The 23313-nt window shown below is 45.9% G+C and overlaps 1 protein-coding gene across 1 annotated transcript in view; it reads right to left on the reverse strand.

Annotated features, from left to right (window-relative positions):
- The window catches only part of pdhx (pyruvate dehydrogenase complex component X), a 409158-nt gene that overhangs the window by 302115 nt on the left and 83730 nt on the right, over positions 1–23313 (reverse strand). The gene's annotated exons all lie outside the window — the stretch shown is intronic.

The raw sequence follows: 23313 nt of genomic DNA on the forward strand, positions 1-23313 counted from the left end.
CCCGCGGCGTAGCATACGCCGCATAATTATGTATTGATGGGTGACCAATTCCTGAACAACACAGTTGTCAGTACTTGTAGTCACAGTTGAGAAACACTTTTTTAATGTCTTTTAAGCACAGGGGAAACAATGAACATGTGAAACATCCGTAATGTAATAAGCCACCAAGAAAAGTAAAATTGCAACAATGCTATCTACAGAAGTGAAAACAAATTTGAGCATGGTGTATTTTTTAACTGCCTTGTGGCGCTGTAGTAGTGTTGCTGCTTTGCGGTAAGGAGACTCTGGAAGATTGTGTGTTCGCTTCCCGGTTCCTTCTTGTGTGGATAGCACTTTGAATACTGAGAACACCGCTATATCAATGTAACTAAGTATTATTATTCCTATGTGTCCAGCACGCTCTCTCTCACTCGCGCGCGCGCCTGCCTGCCTGCCTGTGTGTGTGTGTGTGTGTGTCACACACTCTCGCTCGCTCGCTCGCTGCACGTGGTCCTTTAGGCATACGCCGCAAAAATAATATATTGATGGCTGAACACTTCCGGAAAGACAGTTGTCTAAAAAGAGGGAAAAAAAATGAACATTTGCAAAATCTGTAACGCTGCTTTCAGTAAGTACAGTGTTACCGCTTGTGCACATCAAATCTTGAAATCGTTCGAGTAACTAATTAACTAACTAACACCCACCCACCCACACACACACACAGACACAGCTTGTGTAGAAGGTCATCTGCTGAGAGAGCGTCTCAACTGTTGCAGGGCCTGCATTGGATGAAGCAGGTGAGACGCTAATGAAACAGAGGCACAGGGCTTATTGATTTTTAAAGACTGCTTCCTTCATTGTGTTTTGAGAGGGAAACATACAATTGTCAGTGACTTACAATTGGAGGACCGCCGATGCTAATGAAACAGAGGCACAGGGCGTATTGGTTTTTAAAGACTGCTTACTTCATTTTGTTTTAACCTCAGTTGTAAAGGATTGTTTTAAGGATCCCATGGGATACCCCTCGCAAACCGCTTTACACGCTGTATAAGGCGATTCACCTCCGGGAGAAACACGCCTCTATGAACAGTCAACGTGGCCTCTACGACAGACGAATATAAATGACGCCATTTTTTCTGTGTTGTTGCGTCCAAGTTGGTGGACGTGGCTCTGCGAGTTGTCGTCATATCCAATGATCTTAGAGTTGGTGGGCGTGGCTCCTTCCTGTGTGCGCCATGGGTGTCTTACTTGTCGGCGGCTTAGTGAATCCACACCCCTTCCGGCGTGCTTTCCATGGTTGTCTTGCCTTAGTGAATTATATATATAGATGGTGTCCCTACTTTGCGGAAATTCAGTTATCGCGGTCGGCCTTGGAACCTATCTCCCGCGATAAGCGAGGGATTACTGTAAACCGGGTCTTACTGTAATTCCATACCAGGCCAGGGGGTGGCAGGGTCTAGTAAACCTCTCTCTTTAATCTATGCAGACTAGACACGGGAAATTCTGCCTGATTCCAACAAGGCTACTTCCGGTTCCTGTCCTAAGAATGGCACTTCCGGTTCCGGGTCCAGATGATGTCACTTCTGCCATCCTGCTTTAAAAGCCAAGCCATCCTCCATTTTGTACTCAGTTGTGTTCTGGACTCAAAACTGTACACATCTGTACTTAATATTTGCCTTTTGCTGCCTGGATTTAAGTATACAGGTGGTTGCCCCAAACCTTTTTTGTATGTCAAGGTTATTCACTAAACATGGGAAATTCTGTCTGGACTTGATGACACCAATTCCTTTTTCAGACTTAACTACATCACTGCCGTGCTCAATGATGTCACTTCCGGTTACCGGACCCGAGGACATCACTCCCCCTGACCGACCTTAAAAAGCCGTCCTCTTCCTTCTGTTAATCAGTTCTGTTTTGGGCTCGAGTCTGTAAACAGCCTCGCATTTACTTACCCATTCTGCAGCTTTATTTCAAGTATTCCGGGAGGCCGCCCCGATCCTTTTTTTCTTGTGTCAAGGCATATTCTTCCACAGTCTGAATATTTGGATGTTAATACATCTGCAAACCTTTCCGAGAACACGTTTTCAGGTTGTCACTATGGGATATTGAGTGAAGATTAATGGGCAGAAGTGGCCATTTAAAATGAAATCTACAACACAATAAAGTGTGCAGAATGTGAAGGGGGGGTTTGAATGCTTCACCGCATAGATGCTTGGCAATGAGAAACAGATCATTCTTCAGATTTCATCAGCTGCGAGACAAAGCAGTGCAATCCCATTAGAGATTTACAAGAGAATAAATGACTGCTGTCTCCGTAATGGGCTCTGCCCTGGGCCTGGGATCGGAATTGTAACGTGCACACGTACACACATCAGCGTTATGAGTAAGCCTGTTTTTACATCAGTCCTGCCATCAATCACCAGCACGCTTTCCATAAACAACCCGGACACACTGAAGACGTTACAAGCGGTGGCAGGATGTCGGCACTGCTATTGTAACGTAACCCTCTCGAGACGGCCCCGGCCAATTCACGGTCAATCGCAGGAATTCAAAAAGATTAAAAGGAATGCTTACCTTGTTATCTGATACTAGGAAGAGCATTTTTTAAAATGTAAAACTTAAAAGACTCAAAATAACCCAAATGTTTTGAGTTTCTTTATCCCACTGACATCCGAAAGACATACATTATATGTGAGCTGTCCATTTTAAATTGGCACAGTCTGAGCGCAAATGTGGGTGTTTGCTGGACCGGTGGCACGTCCAGTGTTGAACCCAATGCTGACAGCACTAGTCACAAAAAAGGATGGACTGGGTAAAGAAAGTGGACGTTATATCAGTGATTCCGATTACAAAAGGCTCTGCAGAACATTTGAGACAAAGATACACAATGGCACCTTTAGCTCCTTTTGTACCCGCGTATTAAAAACTAGCGGGGATGCCCGGTTGTCGCTCGGGATGGAAAAAAGTGTGCAAGCTTTTCGAGGAAGTGCAGGCCCCTTCTTCAGGCAACTTGTGATCACAAGGGGTCTGCATTGCCTCGAAAGCTTAAAGACAGTAATCGGTTCAGTCACCTTGCTTGACTTCTCATTGCATCCATTATTGCTAACTGGTACAACACCCTACTACTTTGATACGTAATCTGATACTTACGAGAGACACACACCACATTTGCCTCATGTTTAATTTATTCCAACAGTTTCCATAGTCCGAGCTCTGCTCCAGGGTGCTGAAATAAGAATGGAGGTGAAGGAACGCACATCCATATTGAATCAATACAAAGATTTTTACCAACATGTTTTTCCTCCACTTCTGTACTGTCGGTCATCCCGTGTCATGTTTGTATTCATGAAACCTTGCATCTCTAGTTATTTCCAGAATTCACTCCGACTATCCATAAGGGATGGCAGGCAGCTGAACCCAGCCGGGACGCCCCGAGCTTGGAAGAATGGGAAAAGGCAGCTACTTTTGGACACTGCCTCCCCCAAGACGCTAGATGGCAGCTCCCCGGGAGTATAGCGGTGCCCTGGATTGCCACAGGGCATCCTGGGACTTGGAGTTCGCTATTTCAGCACTGTTGGGTGCCATGGGTGCCACCAGGAGGTGCTGTGGAAGTACAGGGGGAGTCGTGCTTCCCTTATAACCTGAAAATACTAGGACGGAAGCCCCAAAGTACTTCCGGGCTGATTAATGAACTTTGATTCTCTGTTTGACCCGGAAGTGCTGACAAGTCACATGGACGGAACAGCAAAAGCACTTCCGGATCAATAACTATATAAAGGACTACTGGAGACCCAGAAAGTGAGCCTGAGTCAAGAGGTGTGGAGGAGAAAGAACAGAGAGAGAGAGAGAAGAAGAATTCTGTGCTTTGCAGTACATATTTGCCCGTTTATTGTGGCTGTGGTGCTTAGGGCACTAGTAAAAAGAATTTAAAATACCACTCAGTGTTTTTATCTTGTGTCCTGTGCATCTGTCTGTTAGGTTTAAGGGGCAACAGTGCCACCTACGTCCATACTATAAAGGCAATGAATCCCCTCAAATGAAAGTATGCAATGTGCACTTTAATCACTATGTATAAATTGTTTGATTTGCAACTTTCAACTGGGGAGCAGAGGAGCAAATCAGGGAAAAATGTGTGTCTTTGCCCCAATCTTTATTTGAGGGCACTGTACTCACAGTAGGAAAGCTCTGTCTAGTGCCTACTGCTGTACCGACACAGATTTCATACACGTTCTTCATGTGACACGTTTTCAAACAGTCACCAATGCACATCCTGACGCCTCAATCGGGTTTCTTTGCACACTTTTCCTATGATAGGGAAAATGTGAGGCACCAGCATCTGAGAAACTAACACCCAGAACACAGAAGAACACCTCACGCTCGATTGTCGAGTACACCACAGATCTCCTCAAACAGAGGTGGCGCCATCTCGATCTGTCAAGTGGGAGGCTGCTCTACCAGCCAATGAATTGTGGCACGCATTGTGATTGCATATGCATGAGGTTGATTAGCATAGTCCATATATGGCTGTTTCAGGGTGTCAACAGAGCAGCGTCGGAGACACAATGAAAACAATTGTGATTTATAAAAAGTAAAGTGTGTACAAGTGTGCATACATCAGGGTTGATAAATCGGATTGTTTTTTTGTCATGCGTATTTTTCTGTTTTTGGCGTACTCATATTTTTTGTATCTTTATTAAAAGTAAAAAAATAAATAAATAAATAAAAAATCCTATTTATCCTATCCCAAATCATATTAAGGGATACCATCAACTGTTAAATTCTGCTCTGTACTTGTAATATTTCTATTGTACTATTGTATCGAGGATTACTTGGGTTCTGTTCTGTGTATTGTTCTTTTTGACACCCACTGTACGCCCAACCTACCTGGAAAGGGGTCTCTCTTTGAACTGCCTTTCCCAAGGTTTTTTTTCCCTACAAGGGTTTTCTTGTCTTCTTAGAGAGTCAAGGATAGGGGGACTGTCAAGAGGCAGGGCCTGTTAAAGTCCAGTGCGGCATTTCTTGTGTGATTTTGGGCTGGACAACAAATAAACTGTATTGTATTGTATTCAGACCCTTTACTCAATACAGTGAACCCTCGTTTATCACGGTTAATCCATTCCAGACTCTACCGCGATAAATGAATTTTCGCGAAGTAGGATTCTTTATTTATAAATCGAATATTTTTGCAGTTAGAGTATAGAAAACCTGTTTACAACCTTCTAAATACATTTTTTTAACATCATTAGAGCCCTCTAGACATGAAATAACACCCTTTAGTCACCATTACACTCGTATTACCCAATATATTAGACAAAATAAGAGAAAATAAGACATATTAGACGTTACAAATATCATATTATTATTATTGTACTGTACATTTAATTACACACACACATAGTTCTCACACACAACCACTAACCTATGAAGGCAGTAGCTCAGTAGGAGAGTCTTCAGGTTGTAATCTGGAGCGCTGATCGCACCCTCAGAGGACACAGACGCCCCTGTGAAAACCCCTGAAACAACTGACAGTCTACCTTCACATTGCTCCTTACCCTTCTTACTTGCGCTATAACGCGTGATAAACCTCTCACGCGGTACTCCGCTTACTTAAAAGTATTGTGCAGCGCCTCTCAGCTTTGGAATTGGTTGTTTTGTTCTCTCTCAGACATTCTCTACTCCTGGTGGAACTGTCATCTCTGACTTGTCATGGAGCACGTTTAAACTTTTGAAAAGAGACAAATGTTTGTTTGCAGTGCTTTGAATAAAGTTCTTTTTTTCTACAACCTCCTGTGTCTCTGTGCAAATCTGTGACCCAAGCGTGACAAGGTGGTGCAGTATCTTCAGCAGGTACGTCGTTGTCTTCTTCCGCTGAAGGAGTACTAGGAGTAGGCAGTGGGTGTCTGGGTGCGCGGCTGGAGAACATCTTGATAGGCAGTTGCTGGCACTGTCTTTTCATATGCGTGAGGAGGCTTTTGTAGGGTATTGCCATCTTTGATCATATCCAAGAGTTTCACCTTCTCCTGGATGGTAAGCATCTTCCTCCGGCGCTTAGTTTCATTGTCAGAAGGCTTAGAAAAAGCCTCACGTTTAGGAGCCATCGTGGGGCTTAGATAAAAGTTCTCAGAAAGCGCATGCGTAGTGACGTAAGCGTGTATGAGAAAAAAATCGCGATAGAGTGAAGCCGTGAAAGTCGAAGTGTGATATAGTGAGGGATCACTGTACTCCACTTGAAGCTTTTTTGCAGGGATTCCATCCTGAATTCTTGGGTCCAACTTGACAAGCTTCACACACCAGGTGTTATGGATTTTCTGACATTCTGCTCTGCAGGTCTTCTCCAGCTCTGTTAGGTTGAATGGAGGAAACCATCAGTGGACAGTCATTTTCAGGTTTCTCCAGAGACGTTTGATTGGGTTCAAGGCCAGACTCTGGCCGGACCACTCAAAAACATTCCCAGAGTTGTCCCTAACCCACTCCTATGTTGTCATTGCTCAGCCCAGTCAGAGGTCCAGAGTCCCCTGGAGCAGGATTTCATTAAGGATATCTGTACTTTGCTCCCTTGGCCCTGTGTAGTCTCCCAGTCCCGCTAAAATGCTTCACTGTTGGAATGGGAATGGACAGGTAATGCCTGGTATCCTCCAGACAGGAGACTAATCTTGGTTTCATTGGGACACTTATAATCTGGGAGTCCTTTAGGTGCCGTTTTGTAAACTCCAAACCAGCTTTTCTGACCACTGCGCCATAAAGCCCTGATTAGCAGAGTGCTGCAGTGATGGTTGCCCTTCTGGAAGTTGCTCCCATCAACACACAGGTTCCATGGAGCTCAAAAAGAATGACCATCAGGTCCTTGGTAGCCTATCTTAAAAAAACCCTTCTCCCATGACTGTTCAAATTAGCCAGGTGGAATGTTGTAGTGATGGTTGCCCTTCTGTAACATTCTCCCATCTCCAAACAGGCTCTATGAAGCTCAACCAAGAGAGCACTGGGTTCACCTATACTACAAAAGCCTTTCTCCTACAATTGTTCAATTTAGTCGGGTGGCCAGGTGGAGTGTTGTAGTGATGGTTGTCCTACTAGACGTTTCTCCCATCTCCAAACAGATTCTATGGAGCTCAACCAGAGAGACCACTGGGTTCTTGGTGACCTATCCTTCAAATGCTCTCCCTCCCATGACTATTCAGTTTAGCTTGGTGGCCAGCTCCAAGAAGAGTTTCAAACTTGTTCCACGGCCACTGCACTCTTGGGAACCTTCAATGCCGCAGAATCATTTTGTACCCTTCCTCAGCTCTGCTCTATGACTCAATCCTATCTCTGAACTCTATAGGGAATTCCTTTGACGAGAAGGTTTGGTTTTTGCTCAACTGTAGACCTCCTATAGACAGCTCTGTGCTTTTCCTAATCAATGGAATCAACTGAACTGAGCACAGGGGGACCCCCAAACAAGGTGTAGAAACATCTCAACGATGATCAATTGAGGGGTTGCACCTGAGCTACTGTACATTTGAAGTTTCACAGTAAATACTGTGAATACATCTAATCAATGGGATATTTCAGTTTTAAATTTTTAATAAATTTGCCAAAAATCCATTTTCAATTTGTCACTCTGTGGTATTAAGTGTTGCTTGATATGGAAAAAAAAAATGTAAGTATTTAAGCACAAGGCTGCAAACATGAAGGGCTCTGAAGACTTAAAGGCACTATATTATATTAAATCAGTAGGAATTCTAAAGTAAATCGACCCTAACAATTATCAATAAAACACAGAATATCCTAAGTCCTTTACCAAGGGCTAAACTCGACGCTCGACGCTCAGCAAGGTCTTTTCAGAGAAGGTAACTGAGAACGGTCATAGAAACAGAAATTGTCCTTTTCCTGGTAAGTGAATCCTTTGACCCCAAGGAATCTGAACCTGAAAAATTTATGAATATTGACTTTTTCCATAATTCTCCATGGCAGTAAAAGCTCACTGAAAAAAACATTCAATAGCTCACCATTTCCAAAGGCTTTTTTTTTTTCTGACATTCTATCAGTTTCAATAAGCACATGGATAGACATTCGTATCCTGATGGGTCATAAAAAAGACTTGCCAGTCGATCCTGGACACCCCGCTGCTTTCCTGCTCTCCCACACATGAAATCTTAACACTGTATACTTGGCCTGTGTATCAAAAGCTCATTTTTGTCTTTTGCTGCTTAACACTAGAATCACCGGAGCCTACGAAAAAACTCGTAGATCCATCCCACCTTAAATCACTTTGCACCTCTCCATCAGCATATTTTGTCTTTTAAATGTGCCAATAAGCAGCAAGCAGCCTGCTATCACATCCCCCAACTGCCGCACAGTTTTCTCAGCTCAAGTCTGTTTATCTGCATGTCAGTTGCTTAGAGTTGTATAGAGTCAAGCAAAATGACACCTTTTAAAAATACTATATCATTAATTGGAACAAATGCATTTCATGTGTGTTCCGTGTCTACAACAATCTATGTAAACACATCATTAAAACAGAAACGTTTTTCATGTTTTAGTAATAATTGACAAAATGTAGACATGACGTGTTTAATGTGTGAAGCTTGAAGTCCAAATATCAAATAAACACTTTCACAAAAGGTACAAATATAACAGAACAAGTGCGCTTCTATTCAAGAATATAACTGCAGAAAAAGAACCCGCAGTAGGGTGCGACATTGACACCCCTATGATACGACCGCTTCGGTGGCACAACGGTATCAACTGTTGATTAGTAATACAAACTTCAAGGATTCAATCCCGGATGACTCCGCTTTGAGAAGTGAGCTCCTCTTATTCTTACTATATTAGAATAAAAACATACATTTGATTTCAGTCTGTAACAGCCGGTGTAAATTTATGATACTTGTAAAGGTTAGCTTTGTTTTTTTTTTTTTTTTCCCACCGACACTGCTATTTTCACATATAGACGCGTTATAACAAAGGTGAACTCAGATGATGACGACTGAGAAAGAATGCATGTCGCACTTTTGCCGTCGCTGTACTTTGTATATGTACATGGAAACTCTGCAGTCTACTTGTGACTTTGCGCTGTAGGAAGGAAGTAAGTAAATCAGGATAAATAAGTAAATAACATTCGATCTGGCTCTTACAGTATATACAAAGTACAGCGACGGCAGCTTCCACCTGCAGCTATATACTCTTCGGTACACAAGCAACTCTCCACGCTAGTGTTCAGATCAGGGCAGTGTATGTACCAAAAAAAGAAGTCTTGACTGCATTCTCGTATCATTGCTTGTGAACTGAAGTGTCAGCATGCACTTTTCAAGGCATTACACATGTATTTTTTGAGCATGCCCATGTCGATCAAACACAGGAAGCTCTGCAGTCTACTTGTCACTTTACGGGTTCACCCATGTAACACCTGGCTGCGGCAGATAGAGGGTCATTTCTGGAGGGTGGGATTGGACTGCGTGTCTGCCTGGGGGGTTGCCAACCGGGATCCCAAGTTGTTTCGTCGTGCAGTGGGTGCGGCAACGCGCTGTACCAGTGCCTGCTCACCGACTTGACTCGACTAGCTTAAAAAAAAAAAATCAAAAAAGTCACAAACTCCTTCCATCTTTGAAGAAATTAAAAGCCACCTCCACAACCACCACAATAAATGGAAGTGTGCCTGCTTCTCACCAAGATGCAGCTGGGTGACATTTTTCCAATTACTTGTGTTGTTTTGAGTCCACTTTAACCCCAAAACTGCATGTTCAGGTGTATGAAACACCACCAAACCACTGTATCCCACCATGAACTTCAAAAAATGTCCCCACCATTCCTTATGCTGCTATCTGTAGTCATATGATGCACACCTGCTTGTCCTTTCTTAGGTACGTTCACATGAGATGCTGTGACCAGAATTGAAAAAAATACAGTAGTTGGCATAAATGAGTACACCCCAAAAATATTTTTCATAAAATCATCCATCTCCCTTTAGAAAATCTGCAAGAGGGCATTTCATGGTGTGATGAGTGGTCCATGGCGCAGGGCAACATTTTAAATAAATAATCCCATACAGGGCTTCAGACGGGTGTAGGAGTGTGTGATCAACTGGGGTACCACCAGGCATACACGTGCAGAGGTGGGCAGATTGGTCGGGATGAGCCAAAGCAGTGAGGGCTGAAAAATTGAGAAAGGACAAATGGCAAGTGGGATAGGAATTTTTAATTAATGACAGGGTTATTTCAGTGCTTTATAGCTTTTAGTGCAGTGTAAAGCCACCAGGTGCAATGGTTTGAGTGAAGGTAGGAGCCTTCTCATGCAACTTGGTCCTTGTGGAGGGAGGTGTGTGAGGAGAGGTCCATGGCACATTTACTTTTTAAGAAAATAATCTCACCCAGGCTTTCAAATGGGCGCAGGCGTGTGCAGGCACACTTCACTCTGCGGTTAATTGGGGTACCTGGCTGACGGCAAAGCATACACGTGTGGAGGTGGGCAGATCGGTCGTGGTGCCTTAATTGTTACATGGGTGTAGCAGAGTGTCATTCCTGCACCCAATTCAGAAAGCAGAGTTAAAAGGAGCCTGTACGGGATGGTTGGAGCCGAGGATAAACCGACTGAAGGAAAGAAAGGGAGGTTAAAGGAAAGGTCTGTAAAGAGGGCAGAGGGCCAGCACAAGATGGGAAGAAGCAGGCGAATGGGAATCAAGCCCCAGGGATGGAGCGAGTGGCCGACACTCAACATGGGGCTGAAGGGGTGTGGCAAAGACTGCTTGGCTGGTGCAGGCAAGAAGAGTTCACTTCCATTATAGCACTTGTTTTTTTGAAAACTAAGTGTCAGATCGGAAGGGGAGCGTGAATGTGACTGAGAAAATAAAACTAAATAATAACCAAAAAAAAAAAAAAAAAAACGCTAACAATTACCAAAAATTTACACCGGCTGATACAGACTCAAATCAAATGTATGTTTTTATTCTATAAGAGTAATAAGAGCAGCTCACTACTCAAAACAATAAATACAGGAAAGACCAGGAATCGAGCCAGCAACCTCTCGATAATGAGACAGGAGTTCTTACCTCTGTATCAGCCAAGCAGTCGTGTCAGCGTCGTACCCCAACCCAAATTCTTTTTTTTTTGGTTATATCATTGAAAAAAACCGCACTTAGTTTGTTGTACTTGTACCTTATATGAAAGTGTTTATTTGACATTTGGACTAAAGTCTTCACACATTATACACTTCACGACATCTCTACGTTTCTCTTCTCGGTACTCAAATGTGGCACTTGGTGCCACGGCCCACCTGCCAAGTTGTTTTGCCTGCCTAAGGTAAAGTCATCCCTGATGGAGGATCACAGGAATCGTGAGAAAGAGGGGTCCTTTCATCGGATTGGCTGGCCCAGCGCTGTTTCAGCTGTGGAATGGCCAATAGGGGGAGGCAGCTTGAAGGATGAGGTCTCCAGGAGTCTAAAATTATCCAAATCTTATTATGTGATATCATCTAGTGTTAAATTCTGCTCCGTACTTCAAAAAAAATTTTTTATTTTTTATTAAGAATTTGTATTGTATTGTATTGTATTGTATTGTATTGTATTGTATTGTATTGTATTGTATTGTATTGTATTGTATTGTATTGTATTGTATTGTATTGTGACCCCCTTCTTTTGACACCCACTGCACGCCCAACCTACCTGGAAAGGGGTCTCTCTTTGAATGGCCTTTCCCAAGGTTTCTTCCATTTTTCCCTAATAGGTTTTTTTGGGAGTTTTTCCTTGTCTTCTTAAAGAGTCAAGGCTGGGGGGCTGTCAAGAGGCAGGGTATGTTAAAGCCCATAATATATAAACTATATATATATATATATATATAACTATATATAAACCTCAAGTAAACTTTTTTCACGTTGTCATTATGGGGTGTTGTGTGTAGAATTCTGAGGAAAAAAATGAATTTAATCCATTTTGAAATAAGGTGGTAACATAACAAAATGTGGAAAAAGTGATGCTCTGGGAATACTTTCCGGATGCACTGTGTATTTTATATATATATATATATATATATATATATATATATATATATATATATATATATATATATATATATATAATATATATACTCACACAGTGATCCCCTGCCTATCGCAGAAGTTACGTTCCAGACCTATCAGCGATAGGTGAAAATCCATGATATAGAAAGCCCATATAAATAAACATTTTTTTTATAGTTTAAGCCTTAAAAAACCCCTCCCACACGCTTTAAACACATGTAAACTTATTAAAACACACTTTGTAAACACATATGATATGTGGATGTCGGGCTAAGGTTTGAGTAACATCTCTCTATTATAAAACATTTTAACGTCAGGCAAGACAAGGCAGTGAGACTAAAGGACAGCTGCTGTACAGGTTTTTAAATGATTGACGCACAGAGCGACAAGCAGATCAAGCATCTTGGCAGAAGCAGCACAAAGTCCACTTCTCCTTAGCGTGCATTCAGCTCCCCCCCCTTCACAACACGAAGTGGCAGGAACATACTACGCCTCCGGGGAGCGTTGGGGAGTTGAACGAAGTGATCAAGACCAGATCATCTCGGACAGACACTTCACTGACATCTAACCTAGCAGTTGTTAGAATACTTTTGGCAGACAAACTTCAGGTGCTTCCAGCTCTTAAAACAACGACAAGCAGAACACTCAGCTTACCAGCAGCAGCTGCAGAAACCCAGCAGATGATCTGAGCACCTCTCCTTAGCGTGCATTCAGCCCTCACCACGCCCCCCTCCTCTTCTTCCTCCTCCACCTTCAGAGCGATAAGCAGAATAGGCATCTTGGTAGAAGCAGCACAAAGCCAGTAGCTGATCTGTCCACTTCTGCTTAGCGTGCGTTCAGCTCCCCCCCTTCACAAAGCAAGCAGCAGAGACGTGAAGTGGCAAAAGGACAGCTGCTGTACGGGCTTTTAAGTGATTGACGCAAAGCGCAACAAGCACAACACACAGCTGGCCAGCGGCAGCAGCAAGACACCAGCTGAACCGATTGCATCTCTTTAGCGTGTGTTCAGAACCCCTCTTCACAACGCGAGCAGCGTTATAAGTGCCACGAGAAAGAGATGTAACCAGGCCCGGGACAGGAAATAAAGGACAAATACTGTTTTTACAAAAGTTTTAAAGTAAAAATGAAAATAATGCATATGTAACAATTGGGCTCACCACCTATGGGAGGGGCCAAGGAGGTCGGGTGCAGTGTGAGTTGGGTGGTGGCCGAAGGCGGGGACCTTGGCGGTCCGATCCTCGGCTACAGAAACTGGCTCTTGGGACGTGGAATGTCACCTCTCTGAAGGGGAAGGAGCCTGAGCTAGTGCGCGAGGTTGAGAGGTTCCGGCTAGATATAGTCGGGCTCACCTCGACGCACAGCTTGGACTCTGGAACCAATCTCCTTGAGAGGGGCTGGACTCTCTACCACTCTGGAGTTGCCCCCGGTGAGAGGCGCCGAGCAGGTGTGGGTATACTTATTGCCCCCCAACTTGGAGCCTGTACATTGGGGTTTACCCCGGTGGACGAGAGGGTAGCCTCCCTTCGCCTTCGGGTGGGGGGACGGGTCCTAACTGTTGTTTGTGCGTATGCACCGAACAGCAGTTCGGAGTACCCACCCTTTTTGGAGTCCCTGGAGGGGGTGCTAGAGGGCATACCTTCTGGGGACTCCCTCGTTCTGCTGGGAGACTTCAATGCTCACGACGTGGGCAATGACAGTGAGACCTGGAAGGGCGTGATTGGGAGGAATGGCCCCCCTGATCTGAACCCGAGCGGTGTTTTGTTATTGGACTTCTGTGCTCGTCACGGATTGTCCATAACGAACACCATGTTCAAGCATAGGGGTGTTCATATGTGCACTTGGCACCAGGACACCCTAGGCCTCAGTTCGATGATCGACTTTGAGCTCGTGTCGTCGGACTTGCGGCCACATGTCTTGGACACTCGGGTGAAGAGAGGGGCGGAGCTGTCAACTGATCACCACATGGTGGTGAGTTGGCTTCGATGGTGGGGGAGGATGCCGGTCAGGCGTGGTAGGCCCAAACGTGTTGTGAGGGTCTGCTGGGAACGTCTGGCAGAGCCCCCTGTCAGAAGTAGCTTCAACTCCCACCTCCGGCAGAACTTCGACCACATCCCGAGGGAGGTGGGGGACATTGAGTCCAAATGGGCCATGTTCCGTGCCTCTATTGTTGAGGCAGCTGACCAGAGCTGTGGCCGTAAGGTGGTCGGTGCCTGTCGTGGCGGCAATCCCCGAACCCGCTGGTGGACACCGGCGGTGAAGGATGCCGTCAAGCTGAAGAAGGAGTCCTACAGGACCCTTTTGTCCTGTGGGACCCCGGAGGCAGCTGATAGGTACCGGCAGGCCAAGCGGAATGCGGCTTTGGTGGTTGCTGAGGCAAAAACTCGGGCGTGGGAGGAGTTTGGGGAGGCCATGGAGAATGACTTTCGGACGGCTTCGAGGAGATTCTGGTCCACCATCCGGCGTCTCAGGAAGGGGAAGCAGTGCAGTGTCAACACTGTATATGGTGGGGATGGTGCGCTGCTGACCTCGACTCGGGACGTTGTGGGTCGGTGGGGGGAATACTTCGAAGACCTCCTCAATCCCATTAACATGCCTTCCAATGAGGAAGCAGAGCCTGGGGACTCAGAGGTGGGCTCCCCCATCTCTGGGACTGAGGTCACCGAGGTGGTCAAAAACTCCTTGGTGGCAGGGCCCCGGGGGTGGATGAGATACGCCCGGAGTTCCTCAAGGCTCTGGATGTTGTAGGACTGTCTTGGCTGACACGCCTCTGCAACATCGCATGGACATCAGGGACAGTGCCTCTGGATTGGCAGACCGGGGTGGTGGTCCCCCTCTTTAAGAAGGGGGATCGGAGGGTGTGTTCCAACTACAGAGGGATCACACTCCTCAGCCTCCCTGGAAAAGTCTATTCAGGGGTCCTGGAGAGGAGGGTCCGTCGGATAGTCGAGCCTCGGATTCAGGAGGAACAGTGTGGTTTTCGTCCTGGTCGCGGAACAGTGGACCAGCTCTATACCCTTAGCAGGGTCCTGGAGGGTGCATGGGAGTTTGCCCAACCAGTCTACATGTGCTTTGTGGACTTAGAAAAGGCATTCGACCGTGTCCCTCGGGGAATCCTGTGGGGGGTACTCCGAGAGTATGGGGTACCGGCCCCCCTGATAAGGGCTGTTCAGTCCCTGTACGATCAGTGCCAGAGCTTGGTCCGCATTGCCGGCAGTAAGTCGAACCCGTTTCCAGTGAGAGTTGGACTCCGCCAGGGCTGCCCTTTGTCACCGATTCTGTTCATAACTTTTATGGACAGAATTTCTAGGCGCAGGCAGGGTGTTGAGGGGGTCCGGTTTGGTGGGCTCAGGATTGGGTCACTGCTTTTTGCAGATGATGTTGTCCTGTTTGCTTCATCAGGCCGTGATCTTCAGCTCTCTCTGGATCGGTTCGCAGCCGAGTGTGAAGCGGCTGGGATGAGAATCAGCACCTCCAAATCCGAGACCATGGTCCTCAACCGGAAAAGGGTGGAGTGCCCTCTCAGGGTTGGTAGCGAGATCCTGCCCCAAGTGGAGGAGTTCAAGTATCTCGGGGTCTTGTTCACGAGTGAGGGAAGAATGGAGCGTGAGATCGACAGGCGGATCGGTGCGGCATCCGCAGTAATGCGGGCGTTGCATCGGTCTGTCGTGGTGAAAAAGGAGCTGAGCCGCAAGGCGAAGCTCTCAATTTACCAGTCGATCTATGTTCCTACCCTCACCTATGGTCATGAGCTATGGGTAGTGACCGAAAGAACGAGATCGCGAATACAAGCGGCTGAAATGAGTTTCCTCCGCAGGGTGTCTGGGCTTTCCCTTAAGGATAGGGTGAGAAGCTCAGTCATCCAGGAGGGGCTCAGAGTAGAGCCGCTGCTCCTCCGCATCGAGAGGAGTCAGATGAGGTGGCTCGGGCATCTGATCAGGATGCCTCCTGGACGCCTCCCTGGTGAGGTGTTCCGGGCACGTCCAACCGGGAGGAGGCCCCGGGGAAGACCCAGGACACGCTGGAGGGACTATGTCTCTCGACTGGCCTGGGAACGCCTTGGGATTCTCCCGGAAGAGCTAGAAGAAGTGGCCGGGGAGAGAGAAGTCTGGGCATCTCTGCTCAAGCTGCTGCCCCCGCGACCCGACCTCGGATAAGCGGGAGACAATGGATGGATGGATGGATGGATGTAACAATTCCCATGAAAATAACAATCGCTTTAAATTGTTTATCGGGTAAACCAAACCCAGAAGTGGATGAGCAAAGCGAGCAGGGGGCGGAGCCTCCTAGTAATAATAATAGTATTAATAAATCCGCAATGTAGCGGGAGAGCGATAGCTGAACGGCGATATAGCGGGGGATCACTGTATATAGATAGGGAAAACCCCTCCTCAGTATTTCTGTGACTAGATAGATAGATAGATAGATAGATAGATAGATAGATAGATAGATAGATAGATAGATAGATAGATAGATAGATAGATAGATAGATAGATAGATAGATAGATAGATAGATAGATAGATAGATAGATAGATAGATAGATAGATAGATAGATAGATAGACTTTATTAATCCCAATGGGAAATTCACATTCTCCAGCAGCAGCATACTGATACAATAAATAATATTAAATTAAAGATTGATAATAATAATAATGCAGGTGAAAAACAGACAATAACTTTGTATAATGTTAAATGTTAACGTTTACCCCACCGGGTGGAATTGAAGAGTCGCATAGTTTGTGGGAGGAACGATCTCCTCAGTCTGTCAGTGGAGCAGGACAGTGACAGCAGTCTGTCGCTGAAGCTGCTCCTCTGTCTGGAGATGATCCTGTTTAGTGGATGCAGTGGATTCTCCATAATTGATAAGAGCCTGCTGAGCGCCCTTCGCTCTGCCACAGATGTTAAACTGTCCAGCTCCATGCCAGCAATAGAGCCTGCCTTCCTCACCAGTTTGTCCAGGTGTTAGGCGTCCCTCTTCTTTATGCTGCCTCCCCAGCACACCACTGCGTAGAAGAGGGCGCTCGCCACAACTGTCTGATAGAACATCTGCAGCATCTTATTGCAGATGTTGAAGGACGCCAGCCTTCTAAGGAAGTATAGTCGGCTCTGTCCTCTCTTGTACAAAGCATCAGTATTGACAGTCCAGTCCAGTTTATCATCCAGCTGCACTCCCAGATATTTATAGGTCTGCACCATCTGCACACAGTCACCTTTGATGATCACGGGGTCCATGAGAGGTCTGGGCCTACTAAAATCCACCACCAGCTCCTTGGTTTTGCTGGTGTTCAGTTGTAGGTGGTTTGAGTCACACCATTTAACAAAGTCACTGATTAGGTTCCTATACTCCTCCTCCAGCCCATTCCTGATGCAGCCCACGATAGCAGTGTCATCAGCGAACTTTTGCACGTGGCAGGACACCGAGTTGTATTGGAAGTCCGATGTATATAGGCTGAACAGGACCGGAGAAAGTACAGTCCCTTGTGGCGCTCCTGTGTTGCTGACCACAATGTCAGACGTGCAGTTCCCAAGACGCACATACTGAGGTCTGTCTTTAAGATAGTCCATGATTCATGCCACTAGGTATGAATCTACTCCCATCTCTGTCAGCTTGTCCCTGAGGAGCAGAGGTTGGATTGTGTTGAAGGCGCTAGAGAAGTCCAGAAACATAATTCTTACTGCACCACTGACTCTGTCTAAATGGGAGAGGGATCGGTGTAGCATATAGATGATGGCATCCTCCTCTCCCACCTTCTCCTGATATGCAAACTGCAGAGGGTTGAGGGCGTATTGAACCTGTGGCCTAAGGTGGTGAAGCAGCAGCCTCTCCATGGTCTTCATCACATGTGATGTCAGGGCAACAGGCCTGAAAGTCATTCAGCTCACTAGGACGTGATACCTTTGGGACTGGGGTGATACAAGATGTTTTCCAAAGCCTTGGGACTCTCCCCTGTTCCAGGCTCAGGTTGAAGATGCACTGTAGAGGACCCCCCAGGCTCCGATGCACAGACCTTCAGCAGTCATGGCGATACTCCATCTGGACCCGCTGCTTTGCTGGCACGAAGTCTCCTCAGCTCTCTGCTCACTTGCGCTGTTGCAATTATGGGTGGGGATGTCTCTCCTATGCTGGTATCAGCAGAAGGATGTGTGGGGGGTGCAGTACTCCGAGGTGAGAGTGGGTTAGGGTGGTCAAACCTGTTAAAGAAGTTGCTCATTTGGTTTGCTCTCTTCACGTCTCTCTCGATGGTGGGACCCCACTTTGAGCTGCAGCCAATGATGATCTTCATCCCATCCCACACTTCCTTCATGCTGTTATTCTGCAACTTCTGCTCCAGCTTTCTCCTGTACTGCTCCTTCGCCGCCCTAAGCTGGACTCGGAGTTCCTTCTGCACGCGCTTGAGTTAATGCTGATCACCTTCTTTAAAGGCCCTTTTCTTCTGGTTCAAAAGGCCCTTGATGTCACTTGTAATCCATGGCTTGTTGTTAGCATAGCAGCGTACTGTTCTTACTGGAACTAAAGTGTCCATACAGAAGTTGATATACGATATATAATATACGTAGGAAGCTCAAATTTCCCATGCTCATCCTTTACACTGTACTTACAAACGTTAAGTATGTTTCATTTTGCGCTGTGCCCCGTAACGAATATTCGAAAATAATGTCTCCTTTAAGGCGGTTCTCACCATTATGTCGCAAGGAACTTTCGGAACTGACCTCTCCTTTTGGCGGTTTCATTCCTAATTTCCGTTAACAGAAGATTTATTTCACGGCAGAGACACACAAGGGCAGCCCCCGGTCCCCCTTCCTTTATCCGCACGGCTGTTGTCTGTGTACCTACCATGTGGTTGGCTCCCTGTCTAAAAATGTGCATTTCTCATACACAACATTTACAATCATCAAATTGACTCTCAATACTAAAATAAGCCTACGACAATTACATTGACAATCATGTTACGTTATTTTTAAAATGTTTCTTCTTTAACTTCTTTAACACACTACGTCTCCACTGCGAAGCACGGGTATATTGCTAGTTATAACATGGAAAAAGTTTCTGCTTTAGGTATCCATCCATTCATTATCCAACCCACTATATCCTAACTACAGGGTCACAGGGGTCTGCTGGAGCCAATCCCAGCAAGCACAGGGCAGGCAACAAACCTCGGGCAGGGCGCCAGCCCACTGCAGGGCGTGCTTTAGGTATGTGTTAGGCATTTCTTGCCTCGCATTTCCTTTCATGCTACACTTACACAGATCGTTGCAGACACGGAACACACATGAAATGCATAATAATAATAGTAATTCTTTATATTAATATAATGCTTTTCTCACTATTCAAACTGCATTACAAAGTGAGTAGGGAGCCTCTTCAACCATCACTAATACGTAGCATCCACCTGGATGATGTGACGGCAGCCATTTTGTTGTCAGAATGCTCACCACACATTAGTTGTTAGGCAGTGAAGGGATGAGAGACAGTTAGCCAATTAGAGACAGGGATGATTACGCCATGGTGGGCAATTTAGACTGAACTTCTTGATACACCCTGCTCTTTACAAAGGAAGTCCAGACCTTGGTTTTACATCTCCTCCAAAGGACAGTGCCATTTTTAAAGCACAGTGTCCCCGTCACTGCACTGGAGCATTGAGATCAAAACTCAGACCACGGGATCAGCGCACCCTGCTGGTAGCACCAACACCTCTTCCAGCAGCAGCAGCCCAAGCTTGTTCCTGGTTGGTCTCCCATCCATGTATTGGCTGGGCCTGAAAATGTTTAGCTTCAGGTGGGTGACCTGTTCTGAAATGCGGGTGGTATGGCTACCACTGTGTATACAAAGTGCCACACATGGAGTCTTCTTCTTTCGGCTGCTCCCGTTAGGGATTGCCACAGCAGATCATCTTTTTCCATCTCTTCCTGTTCTTGTCATCCTGCTAGGTTACACCCATCACCTGCATGTCCTCTCTCACCACATCCATAAACCTTCTCTTAGGCCTTCCTCTTCTCCTCTTCCCTGGCAGCTGTATCCTTAGCACCCTTCTCTCGTTATACCCCTCATCTCTCCTCTGCACATGTCCAAACCAATGCAATCTCGCCTCTCTGACTTTGTCTCCCAACCGTCCAACCTGAGCTGACCCTCTAATGTCCTCATTTCTAATCCTGTCCATCGTTGTCACACCCAATGCAAATCTTAGCATCTTTAACTCTGCTACTATCTCCAACCCATATAACCTAGTTGGTCTCACTACCGGCCTGTAGACCTTCCCTGTCACTCTTGCTGATACCCGTCTGTCACAAATCACTCCTGACACTCTTCTTCACCCACTCCACCCTGCCTGCACTCTCTCTTCCACAATCCCCATTACTCTGTATTGTTGATCCCAAGTATTTAAACTCCTCCACCTTCACCAACTCTACTCCCTGCATCCTCACCATTCCACTGACCTTCCTCTCATTCACAAATACATATTCTGTCTTGGTGGTCCTACTGACCTTCATTCCTCTCCTCTCATATCTACACCTCTCCAGGGTCTCATCAACCTGCTCCCTACTCTCACTACAGATCACAGTGTCATCAGCAAACATCACAGTCCACGGGGGACTCCTGTCTAATCTCGTCTGTCAACATGTCCATCACCATTGCAAATAAGAAAGGGCTTAGAGCCGATCCCTAATTTAATCCCACCTCCCGGCATCAATTACACACATGGGCGATCCCGCACCTATGCACTTCAGTGCACCCGCATAGTGCCCAGGAATCGCTCCGGCCACACTACCATGCTCCCTCCTTAAGCCACGAGTGCGGTGATGATTTATTTAAAAAACTGGCCATTCGTTTAGAGCCGTGGACCTGCTATACCTTAAGAATGTTAAGGTTGGCATCAGAAAGGAATGAAGACTGGTGCAAATCCAACACATAGAACAGTCATGCACACCTAAGCTCATTTATACTGGCCAGTTAGGGTGGAGGGACAGAGACACTTAGTCATATTTATTTTTAGTCGACTATGTTAACTTTTGCTGTCGAAAACTTTATCTCATAAGACCTGATTTTACACAAATTAAGAACTATGTACTGGTATAGTAGAAACCATCCGAGCTATGCAAACCAGCTGACAGAGACAGAAACTGAGATGGCCATAAAAGCAGCCAAATAAAGAGATTAAAAAGGACAAGGGGGAATTCCTAAGGCAGGCTTTTAAAGGAGAGCAGGTGTCCAGTGGTCTAAACCAGGGGTGTCCAACTCTGGGCTTAGTGGGCCACATTGGCTGCAGGTTATCATTCTGACCATCTTCTTAATTAGTGAGCCACTTTTGCTGCTGATCCACTGTTTTAACTGACATGACTCTGACCCCTTAGCTGTTTCTTCTTCCTTAATGAGCAGCCAAACAATAATGAGACACAAATCAAGTCGCCACATGACCAGCTCACCTGAAAATAAAGAAAGGTGAAGGTCTCGGTCATTTTGGTCTGCTCAGGTCACCAAAACATCTTGATGGTGGTCATAGAAAAAACAGAAAACTAACAGACTGCTGTGGCAAAATGAGATCAGCGACAAGTCCTGATATTCAATAACGGCTTTAATGAACAGCAAGAATTGGCTTGCTGATGTTCCAGTTTAGCTGGTCATCTGTCGGCTCATTTCACATCTCATTTCTGTTTGGCTGCCATTTAATGAAGAAACAAATCAATTCAGAGGACCGAATCCTTAAAAACAGGGCTATGAAAATGAAGGGAAAAGGAGTTAATTAGCCGTAAAAACTGTGTGCTGATTAGGAAAAGGGTTGGAATGAAAACCTGCAGCCACTGAGACCAACCAGTAGCGGAGTTGGACATCCTGGGTCTAAACTGTCACCTTATGGTTTGTGCGGTTTTTTCATGCTATGTCAGTACACGATTGTTTCCATGTTTGGTTATTCTTTGCTCGTTTTTTGGTGTGCTAATTCAGTTATATCTGCTAGGAAAAGATTGTTTCCGTGTTTGGTTGTGATACATTCATCGCTTGGGACCTATGAACTGTAGAGACTGCATAAAAAGCTCTGACAACTACATTGAACTCCAGAGTGTACTTATGGGTGAACGGACGGAAGACATCGCTCTTGCCCATGCCCAGGACAAAATGCCTTATCTGTTTCGAAGTTGGACAGCATTGGCTGCAGAAATCCCCAACTGCATCACACTTTCGCCAATTGCTCTCCTTAGAGTGTTATATAATCTCGAGTGTTAAGCCAATATTAAAGAGAAGCAAAATATTGTTCCTGTAGTGTTACCGATTCTCTCTTCCTTTTAGAATGAAGCAACCGTTTCTTGGCTTTGGTTCACAGTTTGGGTTTAGACGTTCATTAGGTCGTCTTCTCCTGGTTTTGACAATGCTCCTTTATTTACTTACGGTTCATCTGCAAACCCGTTCTGAAAATTTTCTCCATGCTGCACCGTTATCTTTCAATTGGCAGAAAACGAATCAGCCAGTTTGGGATTGTTACACTTGCTACACTTAATGAAGAAAGCTTAAAGCACTGCCAGAACTGTCAAGATGAAAAATAACAAGGCCAAAAATAAATACAACACATGCGCACACACAAAGAAAAGAAAACCAAAAAATTAATTTGACAAGCCCTGGAGGACTAACAGAAGGGCAACCCGACTCCCAGGAGAAAAGTCAACTGCAGGAAATCCATCGATCAACCCCAAGAAGTTAAAGTTGGAAGGATAAAATTGGATCAGCCTGATGCCCACTAGCAGATTTACAACACTTCATTTGCACACCTTTTTGTCAGTCAGTCATTGTCCAACCCGCTATATCTGAACACAGGGTCACGGGGGTCTGCTGGAACCAATCCCAGCCAGCACAGGGCGCAAGGCAGGAACAAACCCTGGGCAGGGCTCCAGCCCACCACAGACCATCCATCCATCCATCCATTCTCTTCCGCTTATCTGAGGTCGGGTCGCGGGGGCAGCAGCTTGAGCAGAGATGCCCAGACTTCCCTCTCCCCGGCCACTTCTTCTAGCTCTTCCGGGAGAATCCCAAGGCGTTCCCAGGCCAGCTGAGAGACATAGTCCCTCCAACGTGTCCTGGGTCTTCCCCGGGGCCTCCTCCCGGTTAGACATGCCCGGAACACCTCACCAGGGAGGCGTCCAAGAGGCATCCTGATCAGATGCCCGAGCCACCTCATCTGACTCCTCTCGATGCGGAGGAGCAGCAGCTCTACTCTGAGCTCCTCCTGGATGACTGAGCTTCTCAACCTATCTTTAAGGGAAAGCCCAGACACCCCGCGGAGGAAACTCATTTCAGCCGCTTGTATTCGCGATCTCGTTCTTTCGGTCACTACCCATAGCTCATGACCATAGGTGA

The sequence above is a fragment of the Erpetoichthys calabaricus genome, chromosome 2, assembly GCF_900747795.2.
Source record: "Erpetoichthys calabaricus chromosome 2, fErpCal1.3, whole genome shotgun sequence".
Lineage (NCBI taxonomy): Eukaryota > Metazoa > Chordata > Cladistia > Polypteriformes > Polypteridae > Erpetoichthys > Erpetoichthys calabaricus.